The sequence below is a fragment of the Mytilus trossulus genome, chromosome 2 (genome assembly GCF_036588685.1).
Source record: "Mytilus trossulus isolate FHL-02 chromosome 2, PNRI_Mtr1.1.1.hap1, whole genome shotgun sequence".
Taxonomy (NCBI): domain Eukaryota; kingdom Metazoa; phylum Mollusca; class Bivalvia; order Mytilida; family Mytilidae; genus Mytilus; species Mytilus trossulus.
Genome location: NC_086374.1, coordinates 1,605,126 through 1,611,125, shown reverse-complemented (window position 1 = coordinate 1,611,125; position 6,000 = coordinate 1,605,126). Strand labels below are relative to the sequence as shown.

The 6,000-nt window shown below is 29.6% G+C and overlaps 1 protein-coding gene across 4 annotated transcripts in view; it reads left to right on the top strand.

Moving 5' to 3' along the window:
• Positions 1 to 1,578: 1,578 nt before the first annotated feature.
• Positions 1,579 to 6,000, top strand: part of LOC134706219 (putative sodium-coupled neutral amino acid transporter 11) — a 57,465-nt gene continuing 53,043 nt past the window's right edge. For 2 of the 4 annotated variants that reach the window (XM_063564956.1, XM_063564959.1), the window contains exon 1: positions 4,019 to 4,132. The gene's annotated coding sequence lies outside the window, so the exon portion shown is untranslated. Of the gene's footprint in view, positions 1,818 to 3,166; positions 3,247 to 4,018; positions 4,133 to 6,000 lie in introns of those variants that run through there. The other 2 variants (XM_063564955.1, XM_063564957.1) reach the window with 2 other exon arrangements.

The following is a 6,000-nucleotide window of genomic DNA, read 5'->3' as shown; positions in this document are numbered from 1 at the left end:
TCTTATAAAATGGGAAAATCAAAAGCTAAATCTCATTAACCGAATGGATAACAAAAGTCTTATTCCTGATTTGGTACAAGCATTTTCTTTTTTTAGAAAGTGGTGGATTAAAACCTGGTTTTAAAGCTAGCCAAACCTCACTTGTATGACAGTCGCATTGAATTCCATTATATTGACAACAATGTGTGAACAAAACAAACAAACATAATCGGTAAAAATGCCAAAAATAGGGGAACAGCAGCCAACATTGTTATTATCTTAATCAAGGCTATAAAAACAAACTAATATGTAACAAAAAAGCACAAAATGTAAGTCGACTTTAATATGTTTAAGTTGCCTCCCCTTCACCAAGGAGAGATGATATATAAAAAAGCAACAAAAAATGGAATAAATATCTGTAACTATCAAATAGCTAATTCGTATTTATCTTATTAAATAAATTGCCATATGAATAAAAGTTGAGTACAAGTCAGTATACACGTATATTAATAAGACGACAATCGAAGGACACAAATAACCAAGGTACATCCACAGGACAACGAATAGTCTCGAACAAAAGCAAATGTCTATAATTTGTCAATCACTAAATCGTGCATTACCTTTATGAGCTGTTTTAATAAATTAAACAGAAACCAATCAAAGTACTGCCATTGAGTAACTATTTTCTTCCATATAAAATAAAACTTGAAGATAATTATGACCTAAAATTATAAATGACACGCACATATAAGTAAAATAAAATTATGTAGCTGGTTTTAACTAGTTTTTTTCGAATCTCGACCCTCCCCATCTTAAATCTCAATCATTAAGAAAATGTTCATATCAGAACATGTACAGGTAACGCACTTAAATCCTTTATAATTGTATAATAAATGATAGAAAAATCAAAGAAACAAATTACGAAGTATACTGTATAAAAGAATGCACACATGTACTGAAAGCAAGATCAAAATAGAAATATAACCTGCTGATAAGGCATAATGTCTTTCGACAAATCATATAAGTTGTTATATTTTATACAGCAACTCCGGAATTACCCAAAATATTACAGTACATAATTCCACACCAACCGACCTCGCCTTACAACAGACTCACAGAAACGACAACGAATAACACGCAGTCCATAGAGCTTGACACAGAACAGGCGACTTCAGAGAAAATATTAATATATTAAAAAAAAGCATCGATATAGTTGACCCATGTGGAATTTTTACTGATGATTTTCAGCTGTATTTATTTATTTTCATATTTCTGGATTTTAATTCTGGACATTTAAATAATATAACATGTACACCTTGTTTTTCAAAGTTTATTTCAAACAAATCCTTCATTCATTGTAAAAAGGTAAATCACTTTTTTTTTATTGAAAGGGTTGAATATCTGCCACGTTTGATTTTCTTACCTATGCATATAGATATTGTATTGAATGTCGTGTAGCGTTTAAAATTTACACTGATAATTTTAGTTTTAAGTTTTCCGTACCAATCCAATTTCTATCAAAATGTAGTAAAAATATCAAAAATACATCCGATTTCAACTAAAGTTGTTTTTAAATTTAAATTTTATATGCATGGATAAAGATCATAAATGGAGGACTTTGAATCAGTCCATTTTCACATGAATGAACATTTTCTAAATTTATATCTTGTTACGTCACGAGTGTTTATTTTCTTTACATATTAACGGATTTCCATCATAAAACAGACAACAATGACTTATAAGAAGTGATCATTATTTAGCGACCAGTTCCGTTTGGTTTTAGTGATAAGGGGAAACAGGATATACTATATATATATATGTTGCCATCTATGGTTAAGGTTAGTAAATATGTGTATTTTTTGCAATTATACTTTTAAAAACTTTAAATGATTCGTCAAGAGGGCATATATAACTAAGAGATCACGTTGAATTGCATTGCAAAAAGTTAAACAAAATTGAACAAAATATACCGCACTTTCAAGGTATATCTAAAAGGGCCGGGGCTGTCCAGAAAAACTGACAAGCAAATAAAAGAATGGAAACGTACTATCCCATATTCCTGACTTGATACAGGTATTTTCTAATGAAAATGGTTGGTCAATCGGTGTAAACTTCTAATTTGTATCACAGTTGTTTATAATTTGTTTAAGTTGACAAATTGGGTCAGCATCATTAAAAAACATAATTGGTTAATGTGACAAATAGTTGGGCACCAGCAGAATAAGCTGTGTAAACATGCATCACAGAACACAACTGAGACTAAAAAATGTTGAAACGTAAGGCCGAACGGTGACCTATAGTCACTAATTGCTGTGTCATTTTGGTCTTCTGTGGACAGTTGTCCCATTGGCAATCATACCCTATCTTTTTTTAATTTTTGTTTGTTTATGTAAAACAATAATTACACGTCTTAATCTTAAAACGACTCTGCAGTTATACATTATATACTTCATTGTACATTTTTTAATTTATATATTTTATTTTCCCTGACTCAGTAGTATATTTATAACCTTTTTAAAACATTAAGGACTTAATAAACATGTAAACACGTTCCCTATAATGTTCGATATGTATTAACTACAACTTGGTAAAATGTCCTTACATTAAATTGCATCACAAATGACATCGTTATCAACAATATTACACACAATTTCTACAAGCGATTACCGGAATTAAAACATAAATTCCTATATAGCTGTACTTCAAATGATACTAATTATATTCAAATACGTGAATTATGTAGATAGAGCCTTGTAAATTGTATCACACAAGCACCTATTTCGTAGCCCTCTACATATACTAACTGAGTGATTTCTTAAATAACTATAACGATTTTTGAGAAAAACAATATATAGTACGATTTGAAAGGATCCAAGTGATCCTTTTCTGGTTTAGGCTAAAACTTTTAGTCTGTTTAGGTTCATATGATTCGGGATTTTCAAATATTTTATTCACGAGCTTCACTGATCAGAAGAGACTTTTATTGTCGATATGCGAATATGGTACCGAAATAGAGATACCGTTAATGTTATTCCGTTGTGAATGCTTTCGAAATTTTGATCAATTTAAAGAAGGAAACGATAATTTATTAAGTTATGAATACAAATCGTGTACAAGGTGGGTCAATTAAGAAAACACATATTTCATTTTTTTTAATTTGTTTTACAGGTATAGTTTTGATAATCATGAGAATATGAATCTATCCACGTAGTACTATTTCAAAGACCTTTTTTTCCATTCTCAATTTTATTTTGCACATAGTGCGAGGTAAGGTTTAATGTCCTTACTTTTTCTTATTCAGCTTTTATCTTCTTTTGTTTGTCAGATTATATGTCTGATTATTATGAGTCGTTAAGTACATGTTGACTAACAAACTTTATAATACAAGCATATTTTTGAAAGTACAATGAGAACAGATTTATTCAAGTAATATTTTTATTTGTTAAACATATATTTATTACATTACACTGTTACATGGAAAAAAATCTTTGAACTTATTTAAAAGTTTTAAATTGCTTAACAGTCAGATTTTTATGATTGTAGACTAGTGATTGTTCATGGTATTTATTGTTGTTAATTTGTTTAAACTTAGAAAGTTCTTATAAAAAAGAAGATGTGGTATGATTGCCAATGAGATAACTGTTCACAAGAGACCAAAATGACACAAACATTAACAACTACAGGTCACCGTACGGCCTTCAACAATGAACCAATCCCATACTGCATAGTCAGCTATAAAAAGCCCCGATATTAGACAATGTAAAACAATTTTTGTTCACATTGAACTTGATTAATACTTCTTCAAAGTACCAATAAGAATTAAGTATCTATCACGTGTTTTCTGATTTCTGAAATGTTCCTACCAATATTTAGATAAATGCGTTGTTAGAAATAAATAAATGATATAGCTCCCTAGATTACACAATTATCCATATTTGTCGATTATTACACGCTGGTGTGTAACACATGTAGTAACAGTACAACTAAAATACCATTAACCTTTACATTTTCCTCACTTTTTTAGATACATTGATTTTTTACCATATGTTACTTAGATATCATTTAAATCACTCATGGTTTGTTTCCACTTTTATGGTGTGATTCATATTTGTATTCATAATTAAAAAATGGAAAATATTTTTTGCCATACAAGGTACAGTTATCTTATTTCATTGATTTTCATTGGTTATTCATAAGGTGCTTAATTGGGTATTAATTTTCAATAGAAACAACATAATTTTACACTTCACTTCTTAAACATGATTTAACAAGAAATTAAGAACGAATAATTTGCATAGTCTTACTTAGAATGCAGCTTGTTAGGAATACTATTTATTTGAATAAAAAACCGAATGCCCTCACTATCGTGGGTTTACGGACACGATCAAGTATAAGAGTTGATAAATAATGGTCCTGAAAAAAAGTGTGTTTCAATGGAATATACCGATAAAACCTTACGGTGAATCAAGGATCATTGACACAAACACAAGTGTTTGTTCCTGTGACGAATATCGTAAAATCTGACAATCTAGTACTATATAGTTATAGGAAGATGTGGTATGAGTGCCAATGAGACAACTCCTCTCCATCCAAATAACAATTGAAAAAAGCAAACCATTAAAGGTCAATGTACGGCCTTCAACACGGAGCCTTGGCTCACACCGAACAACAAGCTATAAAGGGCCCCAAATTTTTTAGTGTAAAACCATTCAAACGGGAAAACCAACGGTCTATGTTCATTAATTCATACATGTGTAAGAATCAAAAGAGGGGAAGGTGTATGGCACGCCGTTATCATATTTATTCAATTTCGAGATATCTTAACTAAATAAGATATCTTATAAACTAATTGAGATATCTTAATAACAAAATGAGATATCTTAATAACAAAATGAGATATCTTATATATTAATTGAGATATCTGATTTATTAAATAAGATATCTTATTAAAATGTTTATAAAGATATCTTATTAAATATATAAGATATCTTATTTAAAATATAAGATATCTCTATTAATTTATAAGATATCTTATTAACTATGTAAGATATCTTTTATATAGTTAATAATATAATTATCTTATTTACTTAATAAGATATCTCCATAAGTTAATAAGATATCTCTATTAGTTTATAAGATATCTCTATTAATTAATAAGATATCTCTATTAGTTTATAAGATATCTACGGAAGCCTGGAGCTGCCTTGTATTATTGTTTATAACTAAACCATTTATGATAATCATCGCGATAATGTTTTGAATATTGCAATACGACACCTTATTTATCGCAATATTTCGCTATATTTAACAACAAGGCACTTTATTTAGCGCAATGATTTTTTATATGTAACAGTAAGAAGACTTAATTATCGCAAGAATTTGCTTTATGTAATAAGACGACTTATTTATCGCAATAGTTTCGCTATATCTAACAACAAGGCACCATATGTAGAGCAATGCATTGCTATATTTGAACAGAAGAAGCCTTTCTTATCGTTATTATTTGCTATAAATAACATGACGCCTTATTTATCGCAATATTTCGCTATATCTAACAACAAGACGTCTTAGTTATCGCAATGATTTGCTCTAGACACCTTATATATCGCCATACTAATAAGACGACTTAGTTATCGCAAGAGTTTGATTTTCATATATATTCCCACACTTCAGACTGTCTATCAACTCCTGTTTACATTAACCTCAATTTCAGATATAGAGATATAGTCTTCTATGACATGTGCTTTTGACCAATCACAAGAATTTGTGATCATCCGATGTTCAGTACTTGAATACTTTGAATAAAATCTTTCATTGTAAATCATGGATCTATATGCAAGTATACAACGTATACCAGACGTTTCTTAGATTGATTTTTTTTCTCCCTCTCTCTCTTTTTTTTTTATAAATCCCTTGTATCTTGTATCTGTATGTATTGGCACAAGCCAGGAACCTGTAGTTTAGTGGTTGCGGTGGTTCATGTTTTTTAAATGTTTTTTATGTTTAATTTGGCCAGCTATT